Genomic DNA, 17738 nt, shown 5'->3' on the forward strand with positions numbered 1-17738 from the left:
ATTTTATTTGTGTGGTTATTTATTTTCCATATGTTTAAAATTTGTTGCAAAAAATTTCTTTTCGTTACATTCCCATCCAATTTGAGAGAAATTGGCATCTAATGCTTAGCGGGAAAAGTAAGAGCAAATTGAATCAATATATGATATTAAACAAGTTTTAAGAATAAAAATAATATTTGTAAATTTTAAATTTAAAAAATGTTTGTAATATGAAATTTTCACGGGCTTGTTAGTAACTGTCAGGTCTATCTTAATAGGTCTGGGGTTTAAAGTTAAATTTCGTAAAAGAGATTTTATTTTTTTAGTTGATATATATAAATTGAATAATTATAACATATAAAGTGTAATCATACATGTGAGGTCTAGAGATGGTAGGATGTGTGCAGAACTTATGAAGTAAGAATATAAATAATTTTAATTTTCAATGAAACAATAATATAAAGTTAGAATAATAAAACTTGACTAATAAATTTTAAAAATTTATATAATAATATCAATAAAGTGTTTTGTTGAATTTGATAAGTTGACATAATAATAGTAAAATAGTATATATTTGATTTGTGTGGTGCTTGAAATTTAAAACAGACATAAGAAACAAATTTAATATTTTTATAAAGACACAATAATAAATTTTCTTAATGCAAAATGTTTGATCATTTAGGAGACTTTAGAATATTCAATAAAAATAGAATGAAAATAGTCAAAGAGGAACAAAAAAGGTAAATATAAGAAAATAGTAATATAGTTCATGATAATCGTCAGGATATAATTGAGACGACAACAGATGTAGCCACTTAAGAAACGATGTTACAAAATACAATTAATAAACAATATTCTATTTTTTAATTATTAAAAAAATAACCCACACATTAAACAAGGTAAAAAATTATCATATATTCTATTAAACAGTTTATTTTAAATTTATCAATTTACATAAGATTTTTTAAATATATAATACATCTTTAGAGAAATTGGGGACCATGATATTATTTTAGTGGCCTTATGATCGAACTAGCCTTGATTACTTTATAGATGTAACGAACTATTCCCTTCGTTATAGAAAAGCCAACGAGGAAAAAAATTTGGGCCGAAAAACTTTTTCGTTGTAACTTGGATTTTCCCAACCTAGTCTAGATTTTGAAAAAATTGGAGTCTTTAAAGTCTAGGGAAATTTGGTAACAATTGCATGATCCAATTATGAATTTGATCACATGAGTGGATGGCTAAGACATTAAGGAACTCGTATGACTTTACGGAATTGAATTCGGGAGGGTAGAACTCTCGGAATCGGTCTTAGCATGAGCGGGTATTTTCTGAGTGTCATGGGATAAAGGTGTGTTGTGAAATGGGAGTTTGGAATTCTTAATCGACTCACTAGTCCCGTGCAAGCCGCTAAGGCAGGATAATTATCGCTAGGGCGGGGCCGCGATAGCGGGGTGAATACCGCTGTGGCGAGACTCTCACGATTTAAAGTCGGAAATAAACCCCAAAAACATTTTATTCTGCAATTTTTGAACTTGGGAGCTAAGGAACGAACCTAGGAGTTTTCTTGCCAGTTTTTCACCATTCTTGAGGCTAAAGATAAGATTTTAACTCCCCGAATCTATTTTTTGATATGTAGAACGTAATCTAATGGGTAATTATTGATAAGGAAGGGTTTCAATCTGTAAATTATGGTGAAGAAAGCCCTAATCTAGGTATGGGGATCATGGGTATGATCTAGGGTTGATAAAATTGTTAGTAATTCGGGTAATTAGTTATTGTTTATTGATTCCCGTATTATATTGATCGTTTCTAGACCAAGAACAAGCGAAACGAATTTGAAAAGGGAAGAATCAAGTTTCTTAGGAGATTCGAGCTTGTTTCGAGGTAGGTGATGGTTGTGATTTCATGATTATGTGATATATGTATGATCTTGCTTCATTATAATACGTGTATGTATGCGAATGTTGCATTATTGATCACACTAGTTGAATATGAGGATAATTGAATAATTGTATGCCATGAATCACCTCTTGTTGTATGATTGTGAGAATATACATTGTGATTGTGATTGTGGTTTGTTGAATGGATCGGGTGTTGTGTTCCGACATACTAACTTGAATCGGTTGCACGTTACGGCATAAACATGGGATCGGTTGCCACGTTCCGGCATAAACATTGGATCGGGTACCACATTCCGGTACGTTAACAGTTTGGGTATGGGTTCCATGAGAGGACCATTGATTTGACATAACTGTGATATTTGAGAATTGTGAAATTGTTCGTTGTTCGTAAATGATATTGATATTGTATATGTTCGAGGTATGCATGTTATTATTGTGTTGTAATGGCTTATGTATGTTGCTAGTGGGATAGCCGCATGATCCTACCAGTACACTATTGTTATGTACTAATACTGCACTTGTTCTTTGTTTGTTGAGTACAGGACATCTTCCAACGGTTATTGACAGACCTCGCTTAAAAGACGTTCGAATTCAAGGTGAGCCAATTCTTCCGAGGTGCCATGAGTTCTCTTTCTGTCTATGTCCACATTTCAGACTTAGACTATTTCTTTAGATTTCTATATTTAATTTGGGGTTGTACCCATCTTGTTTAGACTTATGATTGAACTTCAGATGTTTTGGTACGTGACTTTCAGGTTCTAGGTGTTCTTTCTGCAACGTTAGTTTGGTTGTTAGACTTTTTATTGGAGTTTATGGGAACTCCCTATATCTTTCCTTAGCATTTAAACTTGCTTCTGTAACCTTAAATGCCTTAGTTTTGATTAGGTTTGTTAGCTAATTAGTATGATTGGTTCTCCCATCGGAGGATTAGTGTGGGTGTCAAGCATGACGGTTTGGGTCGTGACAAAGTTGGTATCCGAGCCTAGGTTCNCGAGGTGCCATGAGTTCTCTTTCTGTCTATGTCCACATTTCAGACTTAGACTATTTCTTTAGATTTCTATATTTAATTTGGGGTTGTACCCATCTTGTTTAGACTTATGATTGAACTTCAGATGTTTTGGTACGTGACTTTCAGGTTCTAGGTGTTATTTCTGCAACGTTAGTTTGGTTCTCCCATCGGAGGATTAGTGTGGGTGTCAAGCACGACGGTTTGGGTCGTGACAAAGTTGGTATCCGAGCCTAGGTTTGTTGATCTCGATGTACCAAAATGAGTCTAGTAGAGTGTTGCGGAACAGTACAGAGACATCTGTACTTTTCTTCGAGAGGCTATAAGACTTTAGGAAATCTTTTTGTTTTATCTTCTCTCCTTTCGTGCTATAACTTGATTCCAATTGGTATCTGGCGATTCAAATTGGTATCTAACCTCTTTCACTCTTCTGTCCGCAGATGGTTAATACTAGATTCAATGGCATCAGGCTCGTAACTCCCATCAATGCTCCAACAAAGGAATCTGCAGTGAGAGTTCGCAGTCGAGGCAGGGATAGAGGCCGAAGAAGGGAGGCGCCTACTAGGGATGGAGCACCGGTTGAGAATGCTCTCAGAAATAAGGTTCCTCCTGCGCATCATAAAGAGGTAGAGGAGAACATAGAGGTTGAGAATGAGGAGAATGCTGGGCAAGAGGAAGAGGTGCAGGCTGAGACTACAGGTATTCCTCTTTTGGACCCAGTGTTAGCTCAACAGATCATGTCATTCTTGAAAGGGTTAGTTGGTCCTGGAGTGCTTCCCTCTATTCAAGCAACTCAAGCTCCTGCCAATTCCCTTGTTTCTATCACTGCGCCCAAGGTGGGTGGAACTGAAGGTAATGATGCTTTCTTCCATCCTTTATTGGGTCCTGTTATGACTGGTAATGAGCATGAGATGTTGACTAAGTTCTTAAAGTTGAAACTGCCTGTGTTCCTTGGTTCTAAGAGTGACGATGCAAATGAGTTCATCCTAGATTGCTATGAGAGGCGTCATAAGTTGGGAATTGTCCATTAGTATGGGGTTGAGTTCGTGACTATTCAACTTCAAGGAGAGGCTTGATGTGCCGCGAAATCGTGGCACATTTGAGGTTTGAAAACTAAGAATTGATACTAGAATCGAGTGTTGTCCGTGATGTAATTTCCAGTGAACAAGATTTGAGAAGGCAACTTGTGGCAATGCTAAGTAAGGACCACGGGAGACCTGACAGACCGTAATACTTATGACGGGTCGTGATGCAGTTCGTGAAGTTGAACCAGTGAAGAAACTTTGAGAAACTGAAGAGTGAATTGGCCCAAGTGAAGACCACGGGCACCTTTACGGACCGTGGTCAATACCACGACTCGTGGTGACGTTCGTGACAAGTTACAGTGTGCAAGCCTTGAAGAACTTGTTTTGGGTGAATCCAAGTGAAGACCACGAAGGGCTTCACAGATCGTGAAGCCCTTGACAGGTCATGGGAGCAGTCATGATAGGTTTGATTGTTCAGTCCTACTTCGAGAAGGACTCTCTTTAAAACACATTATTTGAATTAATTAGGTCGTTTTTTATTTTTTATCCTATCTTACCTTGAATGACGAACGATTTTCCATTATTCTTAGTTTTTGGTTTTGGAGATTAACATCGAATCAAAGTTTGAAAGTTGAATTCGGTTTTTGAATCATCTACAAGCTTATCAATTTGCTTATCTTTGTGAGTATTTTAGCATTATGTTTTCATTACATACTTCTGCAAAGTTATGTGAAATCATGAGTGGATAAAACTGGAGTTGTGGGATCCATGATGTAATTCTAATTGTAATTTCGTAAAATGAGTGAAAGGGGATTTATGTTTACAAATTGTAATTTAGCTTTCGTTATTCATGTATTCTGATGAGTGCATGCATTAAAGTGAGCCTGTATCTGTCATTTTTTCGAGAGAAAAATGATAGTTAGGAAAAAGTTAAATTAATCTGACAAAATGGGGTCAAGGTTTAAGTTCGAGAGAAAAGAATCTTAACACCTTTGTAAGTGAGGGTAAATCGTGTAACACTCTAGGACCGAGAGGACTTGAGTGAAGATTATCTGAGTAGACTGAGAAGTGTCAGCTATAGCTAACTCGCATGTATTTTGTAGAGGTAAATTGCCTAAAACTCAATTAGGGAAGAACATTAAACGCAACGTTATGGGGAACACAATCCTAGTTTCATTGAATTATTGAAACAACTTATAAACTGATATTATGTTAATTGTTGAATTAGACTTTAGTTTACAACTTTGGTTACCAAAACATTAACGTTAAACCCATTTTACTTTCCGTAATTATTTCTTTAGGAAATAATAACGACATTTGATTAAAACACGACATTTAAATCATTTCTGTAAAGAAATTTTCTGTGGTATCGACCTCAACTCACGTTGAGTTCTATAAATTGACTTTGACCATTTATATATCTTAATTGAGGTGTAAGTTTGGATGTATCAAATTTTGGTAGCATTGATGATTTTTGTGTGGGTAAGATTAGGGTATATGTGTGTTTGATGAATATTGTTCTTTTTAGCATCTTGCTTGTTGAAATTCACTGGTGATAGTAAGTCACTTGTGATCATGTGTAAAAAAATGGGGTAACCTGTACTATGGTGAAGTTGGGGGAGAAAATAATGGGATGAATGGTTAAGTATAAGATCACGAGAGGCTTCACAGACCGTGGAAGCCACAACGAGCTGTGAAACCACTCGTGGACCACACTTCAATTACATCCACCCAGTAAATAGGTTCACGAGCATGATTACGGACTGTGGTTCACTCCACGGGCCGTGAAAACGTTCGTGAACAACACTTGGTCAGTCCATGTTGCACATTGATTCTGTAAGAACTCCACGAAGGGTTTTATGAACCGTGGTACCTACCACGGCCCATGTGAGCTCTCGTACAGTTTACTTGTTTTCTAAAATTTTGTTTTTTCTGTACTTCTATTTCTGTTCGTCTTTTGATTCTGTGGCCCTTCCCAATGATAGATTGGGTGAAGACATTCTTAAGGCAAAGCATCACGATGTAATTACACAGTGGAAGTCTGAGTACCCGATAGTGTGTCATTTTAGGGATTTGCGTACTAATGTAGGTTCTATTTCTCATGTACTATGCCTCCGTGAAGAAAGAACACAACCCCACAGTCTGCACCCACTGCTTCTCAATCGGAAGGCCATAATGTTTCTGAATCTAGTAGTTCGGAGGTACATATGAATGTTACACCTGAAAATCATCCACTTCGAGCTACTAGATCTAGAGCAGCGAGGGCTATCCTCCAGGACACTCCTCCTCAGTCAGAATAGAGAGGTAGTAGTTTCGATAGCGGGGAGGAATCAGGAAGTAAATCTGATGCTGCTTTGGGAAGCCAGTCGGATGATGGTTTGGGAGGCAGTGCAGAGTCTGAAAGTGGCTCTCAGGAAGAAGCAACCACACCCCCACCTGTAGTACACATAGCAGCTGAAACAGGAGTACAAGAAAAGACAGGTACAGTAGGCGAAGATTCAGAGATCACCAGCGGTGACACCATGGTTTTTCATGTGAACATCCATGAACCTGATCCCACAGCGAGACAACAACTGATTGATTGTTTCTGCTCTATGTGGACTGTGGATAGATATGAGGATTTCTTTAATAATGGGATTGTCAACTAGTCTGGCAGTTTAAAACTAAACCAATCATGCCTGAGACCAGAGTGGTGGTAGTTGATATCAAAGCATCCCCAGACATTTACCGGACATTTCAGTTTCATCAGTTTGATAGGATGAACAATGCACCTGGAGAATATTCCAGCCACCTAACCAGAGAGTTTTATTCATCTTATTCTGCCACGCTGATGAACTTTGTTGCAGACACAGAGACAACTAAACGTGGGCAGAAGGATATTTCCATTACTTGGGTCCACTCAACTCAATTATGGTGCGGGGAAAATTGATAGATATCTTCGAGGCGACTATCAACAAGATGTTACATGGCCCGAAATACACAACACCAACTTCAGTGGGCCTTTTTTAGGGTAAACACCATGAGGTCACCAGTGATACTACGATGGAGGATCAAATTTCTCGAGAGAGGGTCTTGCGCTGGATTGCTAGGTAAATTTTTGTAGATGGGGAAAATGCAGTTTGGGTCACAGTAACACCAACACTCATTACGAAATCGTCACTATCTTTTCTAGCTAAGGTTTGGTGGGATGTTGTTCGGGATCAATTGCGAACTATAACAAATGATAATACCTTGTCTCCTTCACTGGCTTCTTTGGTAGCATGTCTCATGGTTGATTACTCGATAAATGTGGGGAGGATTATAGCGACCAAGATGAGAGATCGGGCACTAAATGAGAGAGCCGAATTTCCATTTCCCTATCTGATAGGGAAACTATGTCGACAAGCGAACATTCCCCCAAACAAGCTAGTTGACAGATGGGGTGAAACGTTTAGACTCACCCAAGCTTCTAAAATCAAAGATGTCTCGAACTATCTCTTTGGTGCGAAATGTAGAGCTGCCGGTTCTTTAGTTGTCGTTCCTTATGTCCCACTTCATATTCCACATGCAGACAGAGGGCCAGATAAGGGGGGTCATCCCAGCCATCCAGAGAGGCACCACCACCACCAAATTCCTCCTCATAGGCTCCATGTACCTATTTCACTATTCCTATGATTTTTCTTAAGAAATTGTTACAGATCAACGCCAAACTAGGACCTTAGTCGACCAGATTGTAAACTGGATGCCTCAGCTAATAGAGAGAGATGTGTTAGCTGCAAAGAAAGAGATTAAGGATGAGATACGAAAGGAGTTAGCTGTCTTAAAAGACAGGATGGATGGTTTGAAGAACCTTGTCCAGGATTGATTCCAAGCTACCGGTTCAGTAGATACTAAAGATTTCAAATCACAATTGACCGAGATGCGAACTCAGGTTGCTAAACTGGCTGAAAAACCAGTACATGTACCCACTCTGATTATGCCAGATTCTTTGATGGAATTGCTCAATCAGGCACCCTCCACTCAATCACTTGACGATTTATGGAGTGAACTACCCAAGAGTAAGTTCGGCAAGAGGAAAAACAGAGCCAGAGAATATGGTAAGAAGATACATGTTGACCTGTCCATAGAGGAAACAAATCAAGAAAAGAAAGCACGCAAGACATCAAGGAAGGCAGTTAGAGAAAAAGAAGCACATGAGCAACAAAAACGAGATGCAGTGTTAGCTAGAGCTTCTGATAGCGGAGTACTTGTCTTGGCGAGTGGTAGCCAATTTGATCATATGCTGATTTCTGAGAGTGCATCCGTTGATAAGAGTGCCGACGCTGATCTAACTACCGGCGCCTAGAGCGCCGTATGTATGACCCCTCCTCACAGCCTTGTTTCATTTTTTTTAATGACTTTGAGAGAAATATCCTTTTGTTTAGGGAAGGGGTGGTGATAAAACTGCCATTCAAGTTGTTAGGATGAATGGAGGTTGACTATGTGTTTAATGTGAACATGGTTACTGTCTTGTGTTTTTGTTGGTGTATTGAGCTGTGCAGCAGCTAATTTATATGACATGATTACCTTGACCTAAGATTTGACTGTAAGGATCTTTAAATGACAGCTTAGATACTTACATGTTGATCATTGCTAGTCTGATAAATAAATTGGTAAACCAAGAAACTGGAGAATGTAGTCATGTGTCATATGTGTGTGAGTGTTGTTCGAAGTCTAACACTAGGAGTAGTAACTAGAACTTGCCCGAGTAGTCTTGCTTAAATCTAAGAATAACCGGATAGGAAAGGATCAATAGGCCATTTTAGTTAAGCCACTAAAAATCCAAAAATAAAACAACCAAATAAAAAGCTTATCACTTGTAGCTGATTTGAGCCTAAAAATCAACTTTTGTTCTTACCCAGTAAATATCATATCCTTTGGTCTCCGAAGATACGATGTCACAACTCAGGCCAAAAGCCTAAGTTGAGGGTACTGCAATCCGAGCAGAAAGAAGAAGTGAAAAAGAAGGTTCAACCAGTGAGCTGAATGCATAAAAATTGGGAAAAGAAAAGAGAAAAGAAAAGAAAAGAAAAAAAGAAAAAAAAATAATAGTTGTTGGGATGTGCTGAAATGAAGAAAAAGAGGGAATAGCTCAGAAAAGAGTTGTGTGCAAAGAAATTTTGGAGAACCAAGGGACTAGTCACTCACAATCCCAAATATCCATTCCCTAGCTTGAGCCTATGTTACAAGCCGATAAAGTCCTACAGTGATCCTATTATAGGTGTTTGAAAGATTGCGCGTAGAAAGCAATGGCAAGCTTATGGTAACTTGTTGTTAGTGTTAGAAGTTCTTTGAGAGTGCGAGAGTAGTACTTTGTCCTAATTATCATAAGTGAGGGATTTTTTGGTGTGAGGACACAGTGATTGCATTTGAGAGTAGATTGTGTTAGCTGATAATTCACAAGCATAAGCATAATCTAGCGTGAGTAATGAGATGTCATAGATTGATCCTTGCATGTTAGATTCATGGTTTTGGATACAAATTGTGTTTGAGGTGGTTGTTGCGTAGTGTTAAAAGTGTTTGAATGACTTGAGGGCTGAATGTATTGTTTTCCCATCACTTGGGGACAAGTAATGGTTCTACGTTGAGGGTGTTGATGTGCCGCGAAATCGTGGCACATTTGAGGCTTGAAAACTAAGAATTGATACTAGAATCGAGTGTATTTATGTGGATATAATGTGTTTGGTAGTGTTTGTACAGGTGAAACAAGTGCAAGGGAAATAAGATAGAAAAGATGAAAATGCAAGTTGAAATCTGAAGTGCTGACAAATGAAGTGAAGATCATGGACGCCTTTACAGGCCGTGAAGCTTAAGACGGATCGTGATAGCATCCGTGGTACCATTTCCAGTAGGCCAACATTGAAGACCCAAATGTGGGGAGTTCTAAGTGAAGACCACGGATACCCAGACGGACCGTGGTTTCTTCAACGGTCCGTGGTGTTGTCCGTGATGTAATTTACAGTGAACAAGCTTTGAGAAGGCAACTTGTGGAAATGCTAAGTGAGGATCATGGGAGACCTGACAGACCGTAATACTTATGACGGGTCATGATGCAGTTCGTGAAGTTGAACAAGTACAGGGACTTTGAGAAGCTGAAGAGTGAACTGGCCCAAGTGAAGAGCACGGGCACCTTTACGGACCATGGTCAATGCCACGACTCGTGGTGACATCCGTGATAAGTTATAGTGTGCAAGCCTTAAAGAACTTCTTTTGGGTGAATCCAAGTGAAGACCACGAAAGGCTTCACGGACCGTGAAGCCCTTGACAGGTCATATCCGACAGTTCAGTCCTACTTCGAGTAGGACTCTATTTAAAACACATTATTTGAATTAATTAGGTCCTTTTTCAATTTTTTATCCTATCTTACCTTGAACGACGAACGAGTTTCCATTATTCTTAGTTTTTGGTTTTGGAGATTAACATCGAATTAAAGTTTGAAAGTTGAATTTTGGTTTTTGAATCGTCTACGAGCTTATCAATTTGCTTATCTTTGTGAATATTTTTGCATTATGTTTTCATTACATACTTCTGCATAGTTACGTGAAATCATGAGTGGCTAACCACAACTGGGGTTGTGGGATCCATGACGTAATTCTAATTATAATTTCATAAAACGAGTGAAAGGCAATTTATATTTACAAATTGTAATTTAGCTTTCGTTATTCATGTATTCTGATGAGTGCATGCATTAGAGTGATCGTGTATCTGTCATTTGTTCGAGAGAAAAATGATAGTTAGGAAAAAGTTAAATTAATCTGACGAAATGGAGTCAAGGTTTAAGTTCGAGAGAAAAGAATCTTAACACCATTGTAAGCGAGGGTAAATCGTGTAACACTCTAGGACCGAGAGGACTTGAGTGAAGATTATCTGAGTAGATTGAGAAGTGTCAGATATAGCTAACTCGCATGTATTTTGTAGAGGTAAATTTCCTGAAACTAAATTATGAAAGAACATTAGACGCAATGTTATGGGGAACACAATCCTAATTTCATTTAATTATTGAAACAACTTCAAAACTGATATTTTGTTAATTTTTGAATTAGACTTTAGTTTACAACTTTGGTTACCAAAGCGTTAACGTTAAACCCATTTTACTTTCCAGAACTATTTCTCTAGGAACTAATAACGACATTTGAGTAAATGCGACAGTGAAATCATTTTTGTAAAGGAATTCTATGTGGGATCAACCTCAACTCACGCTGAGTTCTATAAATTGACTTCGATAGTTTATATCTCTTAATTGAGATGTAAGTTTGGACGTATGAAGGCTAAGCAGTGGTGGAGAGCTTATGTGGAATGCAGATCTTCAGCTTTACCTCTACTTACTTGGACCCAATTTCATGCTCTGTTTTAGAGTAATATGTGCCTAGGACCTTGAGAGATCGTAAGAAGGATGAGTTCACGGCTTTGGAGCAAGGTGGTATGTATGTGGCTGCTTATGAGGCCAAGTTCCATACCTTGTCTAGATATGCTACTCAATTGGTGACTACTAAGGAGGAGAAGATCCGTTTATTTATTAGGGGACTAAATTCTAAGTTACAGGTATTATTTGTTCATATGACCTCTGCAGGGAGGAGCTTTAATGAGGTAGCAGACTTTGTGAAGAAAGTGGAGGGAGTGAGGTGAGACGGTCAAGCTAAGACATTGGCTAAAAGGGCCAAAAACTCGGGTAACTTTCAAGGTTCTTACTCCAAGGGGTCCGAAAAGTCAACGCTTGCAGCCAAGCCAATTCAGTCTGCTATGCCCATCTCTACAGGTAATCACTCGGGAAGCCACCTCATAATTTAATTCAAGATAGCCAAGGAGTCACACCTTCGGCAGGCATCAGGCCATATTTTGATCGTACTTGTTACAACTGTGGAGAACTTGGGCATATGAGGAGAGATTGTCCCCACCCACGCATGTCGGATTCCATGCAGTAGCAGTCTAGAGAAGTGGTACCTGCGAAAAAATGTAATAATGGTCGAGGGCATCCACAAGGTGGGTGAGGAAGAAATCAACGAGGCCGCGGAGGTAGAGAAAATGGTAATCCAGGCAGAGGTACAGTGCAGCCAGGCAGGGAAGTAGCTCGTCAAAATGATAGGGCTCAATGTTATGCCTTTTCGAGCCAGAGTGAGGCAGAGGTGTCTGATGCAGTGATCACAGGTACTATTCTTGTCTGTGACCGGATGGCTAATGTGTTATTAGATCCGGATTCCACTTATTTTGATGTATCCGTGCAATTTACCTCAGAATGTGCTATGATTTGTGATATACTTGATGCCCCCATCCATGTTTCTGCTCCAGTTGGAAAGTCTATCATAGTCACCTATGTCTATCGTGTTTGTCCTATTTTGTTTATGGGTTTTCACACTTTGGTTGATTTGGTGATTTTGGATATGACCAACTTTGACATAATCTTAGGCATGACTTGGTTGTCCCCCTATTATGATGCGCTTAATTGTAATACTAAGTCTGTGACTCTAGAAATTCTGGGAAAGGAAAAATTAGAGTGGGAAGGGGTGTACAAGCCTAAGCAAGCTAAGATCATATCCTCTATTCGGGATCGTAAATTGGTAAGGCAGGGTTGTTTGGCGTATTTGGCTCATATTAGAGATGTTGAGGTTCAGTCTCCATCTATTGAGTCTATTCATGTGGTGTCAGAATTTAGAGAAGTGTTTCCTACTGATTCTCCTGGTATGCCTCCGGATAGAGATATAAATTTCGGCATTGATTTGGAACCTAGTACTCGTCCCATTTCTATCCTTCCATATCGCATGGCTCTGATGGAATTAAGAGAGCTTATGGCTCAAATCCAAGAGCTTCTTGATAAGGGATTTATTCGTCCTAGTGCTTCCCCGTGGGGTGCTCCTGTCTTGTTTGTTATGAAAAATGATGGCAATATGAGGATATGTATAGATTATCGGCAATTGAATAGGGTTACCATTCGAAACAAGTACCCATTGCCTAGAATAGATGATCTTTTTGACCAATTGCAAGGTGTATCAATTTTCTCTAAGATTGATCTAAGGTCTGGCTACCATCAGTTTAAAATTAGGCCTGAGGATGTACCCAAGAAGGTGTTTAGAACCCGTTATGGGCACTACGAATTTCTAGTTATGTGTTTTGGTTTGACTAATGCGCCTGCAACTTTCAAGAGTTTAATGAATGGGGTGTTCAAGCCATTTCTTGATTTATTCGTCATAGTCTTTATTGATGATATTTTGGTTTATTCGAAAAGTGACGAAGAGCATGGCAACCATCTTCCTATTGTTCTGGGTGTTCTTGGGAAACAAAAGTTATATGCGAAATTCTCTAAGTGTGAATTTTCGTTGACTTCGGATGCATTTTTAGGGCATGTAGTTTCAAAAGAAGGGGTAATGGTAGATCCCCAAATGATTGAGGCGGTTAAGAATTGGGCTCGGCCTAGCTCTGTGACGGAAATTAGGTGTTTTGTGGGGATCGCTAGCTACTATCGTCGATTTGTGAAGAACTTTGTTTCTATTGCCACTCATTTGACAAATTTGACAAAAAAGGAGATACCATTTGAATGGACTGAAAAATGTGAGGAGAGCTTCAAAAAGCTCAAGACTCTTTCGACCACTGCACCCATTCTAGCATTACCGGTTGAGGGTAAAGATTTTATTGTTTATTGTGATGCTTCACAGTCTGGTTTGGGGCTGTGTTGATGCAGGCTAAGAATGTTATAGCTTATGCATCGCATCAATTGAAGGTGCATGAGAGGAATTACCCAACACATAATTTTGAGTTGGCAGCGGTAGTGTTCGCTCTTAAGATTATGCAGCATTATCTCTAGGGGTCAAGTGCGAAGTGTTTACTGATCATCATAGTTTGCAGCATGTGTTCACTCAAAAGGATCTGAATTTGAGACAGCGAAGGTGGATAAAGTTACTTAAATATTATGAAGTGACCATTCAATACCATCCGGGTAAGGCTAATGTGGTGGCAGACGCTTTGAGTTGAAAAGCGATGAGTATGGGTAGTTTATGTTGCTTGAGTGTATCCAAGCAACCCTTGGCTAAGTAAATTCAGACCTTCGAGTCTAAGTTCATGCAGTTGGGCATCTGAGAGAGAGGTGGGGTGTTAGCTAGCATTGAAATTACGGCCACATTTATTGAAGCGATCAAGACCAAACAATTTGAGGATGAAACTTTGAACGAAATTTAGAAGAAGACTGCGATTGGTAAGGCACAAGAGACCGCTCTTGATGCGGAAGTTGTGCTCAGTTTTAAGGGAAGGATTTGTGTTCCTCGAGTTGATGACATGATTCAGAAATTGTTGACAGAATCCCATGGCTCGCGATATTCTATTCATCCGGGTGTGACCAAGCTATACCGAGACTTGAAGAGAATTTATTGGTGTCCAGGCATGAAGAAGGATATAGCGGAGTTTGTGGCTAAGTGTCAAAATTGCCAACAAGTCAAGTATGAACATCAAAGGCCTGCAGATTTGCTTCAGAGAATGTCAATTATGGAATGGAAGTAGGAAAGGATAGTCATGGATTTCGTGGTTGGTCTTTCCAAGACTTTGGGGAAATTTGATTCTATTTGGGTTGTGGTTGACAGATTGACTAAGTCAGCCCATTTTATTCAAGTAAGAATAGATTATAATGCTGAATAATTGGCTAAGGTGTATGTGAAAGAGATAGTGATGTTGCATGGGGTGCCCCTCTCTATTATCTCAGACCGTGGTACCCAATTCACATCCAAGTTTTGGAGGAAATTGCATGAGGAATTGGGCACACAACTCATTTTTAGTATACCCTTCCATCCATAGACGGACGGGCAATCGGAGAGGACTATTCAAGTGTTAGAAGNCCAAGCTATACCGAGACTTGAAGAGAATTTATTGGTGTCCAGGCATGAAGAAGGATATAGCGGAGTTTGTGGCTAAGTGTCAAAATTGCCAACATGAAGTATGATATAGCGGAGTTTGTGGCTAAGTTGTGCTCAGTATTGATTTTGGAGGGCATTGGGATAAGTTCTTACCTTTGTGTGAGTTCTCTTATAAGAATAGTTACCACTCCAGCTTAGATATGGCACCGTTTGAGGCACTTTATGGGAGGGGATGTAGATCACCCATAGGGTGGTTCGAGGCTAGAGATGTGAAACCTTTAGGAGTTGATTTAGTAAAGGATGCTCAAGATAGGGTGAGAGGTATTCAAGCTAAGCTTTTAGCAGCCCAGAGTAGATAGAAAAAGTATACAGACCATAAGGTAAGAGATATGGCATTTCAGACCGGTGAGACTGTTCTTCTTGAAAGGGGTGATGAGATTTGGCAAGAAGGGCAAGCTAACTCTGCGATACATTTGTCCCTTTAAAGTTCTTGAATGTGTAGGGCCAATGGCTTATAGATTGGCTTTACCTCCTAATCTATTCGGAGTTCATCCGATATTTAATGTGTCCATGTTGAAGAGATATCATGGTGACAGGGATTACATTATTATATTGGACTCAATTGTGTTAGACAAAGACCTCCAATATGAAGAGGAACCGGTTGCAATTCTTGATCGTGAAGTGCGTAAGTTGAGGACCAAGGAGATTAAGTCCATGAAGGTTCAATGGAAGCATCGTCCAGTTGAGGAAGCTACTTGGGAAATCAATAAGGACATGCGAGACAAGTATCCCCAATTGTTCGTCGATTCAGGCACTACTCCATTCTTTCGTTAGCCTGCTTTCCTAAGTTTGTCACTCGGGGACGAATGATGGGTAAATTGGTATCTATTGTAACGACTTGTTCCCATCGTTATAGAAAAGCTAATGGGGAAAAATTTTGGGCCGAAAAACTTTTTCGTAGTAACTTGGATTTTCCCAACCTAGTTCAAATTTGGACGATATCGGAGTCTTTAAAGTCTAGAGAAATCTGGTAATAATTGGGTGATCCAATGATGAATTTGATCAAATTCGTGGATAGCTAAGACGTTAAGGAACCCATACGACTTTACGGAATTGAATTCGGGCGGATAGAACTCAAGGAATTGATCTTAGTGTGAACGGATATTTTTTGAGTGTCATGGGATGAAGGTGTGTTGTGAAATGGGAGTTTGGAATTCTTAAATCGACTCGCTGGTCCCATGCAAGCCAGTAAGGCGGGATTATTCCCTTCAGGGTGGGGCCGTTGTAGCGTGGTGAGTACCGTTGTGGCGGGACAGTCGCGATTTAAAGTCGGAAATAAATCCCAAAAATATTTTATTCTGCAATTTTTGAACTTGGGAGCTAAGGAACAAACCCAGGGGTTTTCTTGACAGTTTTCACCATTCTTGAGGCTAAAGGTAAGATTTTAACTCCCCGAATCTATTTTTCGATCTGTAGAACGTAATCTAATAGATAATTATTGATGGGGAAGGGTTTTGATCAGGAAATTATGGTGAAGAAAGCCCTAATCTGGGTATGTGAATCATGGGTATGATCTAGATAGAATTGTTAGTAATTCGGGTAATTAGTTATTGTTTATTGATTCTCGTGTTATATTTATCGTTTGTAGACCAAGAACAAGCGGAACGAATCCGGAAAGGGAAGAATCAAGTTTCTTAGGGGATTCAAGCTTGTTTCAAGATAGTTGATGGTTGTGATTTCATGATTGTGTGATATATGTATGATCTTGCTTTATTATAATACGTGTATGTATGTGAATGTTGCATTATTGATCACACTAGTCGAATATGAGGATAATTGAATAATTGTATGCCATGAATAACCTCTTGTTGTATGATTGTGAGAATATACATTGTGATTGTGATTGTGGTTTGTTGAATGGATTGGGTGTTGCGTTCCGACACACTAACTTGGATCGGTTGCCACGTTCCGACATAAACATGGGATCGGTTGCCACGTTCCGATATAAATATTGGGTCAGGTACCACGTTCTGGTACGCTAATAGCTTGGGTGTGGGTTCCATGAGAAGACCATTGATTTGACATAACTGTGATATTTGAGAATTGTGAAACTGTTCGTTGTTCGTAAATGATATTGATATTGTATATGTTCGGTGTATGCATGCTATTACTGTGTTGTAATAGCTTATGTATGTTGCACTTAGTAGGATAGCCGCGCGATCCTACCAGTACACTGTGGTTGTGTACTGATATTGCACTTGCTCTTTCTTTGTTGAGTACAGGGCATCTTCTGACGGCTATTGACAGACCTCGCTTAGAAGATCAGTGATCGTTCGAATTCAAGGGTGTTCTTCCGGGCTACCATGAGTGCTCTTTCTGTCTATGTCCACATTTCGGACTTAGAATATTTCTTTAGATTTCTATGTTTAGTTTGGGGTTGTACCCATCTTGTTTAGACATATGGTTGAACTTTAGATGTTTTGGTACGTTCACTTTCAAGTTCTAGGCGTTATTTCCACAATGTTAGTTTGATTGTTAGACTTTTTATTGGAGTTTATGGGAACTCCCTATATCTTTCCTTAGCATTTAAACTTGCTTCCGTAACCTTAAATGCCTTAGTTTTGATTAAGTTGGTTAGCTAATTAGGATGAATGGTTCTCCCACCAGAGGGTTAGTGTGGGTGCCAATCACGGCGGTCTGGATCGTGACAATAGGCGGTAAAAAATAATTTCAACCAAAATTGCTGCATGTCATGTAATGTATGAATATTCTATAAATAGTATATCATCGTATATATAATGCATAACTATATATCAGAGATGTATATGCATCCATCTATGCTAATTCCTTTACACTTTGTTTCAAAATGATGTAATTTTTTAAAAATTTTTAATATTATTTATTTTTAAAATATTTTTATTTTATCTTATATGTAAAAGTGGTTATATATGCTCTACTATGATTTTCA

At 39.0% G+C, this 17738-nt stretch overlaps 1 pseudogene; it reads left to right on the forward strand.

Moving 5' to 3' along the window:
• Nucleotides 1-1793: 1793 nt before the first annotated feature.
• On the forward strand, nucleotides 1794-15604 carry LOC125855144 (uncharacterized; annotated as a pseudogene).
• The last annotated feature ends 2134 nt before the right edge of the window (nucleotides 15605-17738 follow it).

This window comes from Solanum stenotomum, chromosome 1, assembly GCF_019186545.1.
Source record: "Solanum stenotomum isolate F172 chromosome 1, ASM1918654v1, whole genome shotgun sequence".
In the NCBI taxonomy this organism is placed as follows: Eukaryota; Viridiplantae; Streptophyta; class Magnoliopsida; order Solanales; family Solanaceae; genus Solanum; species Solanum stenotomum.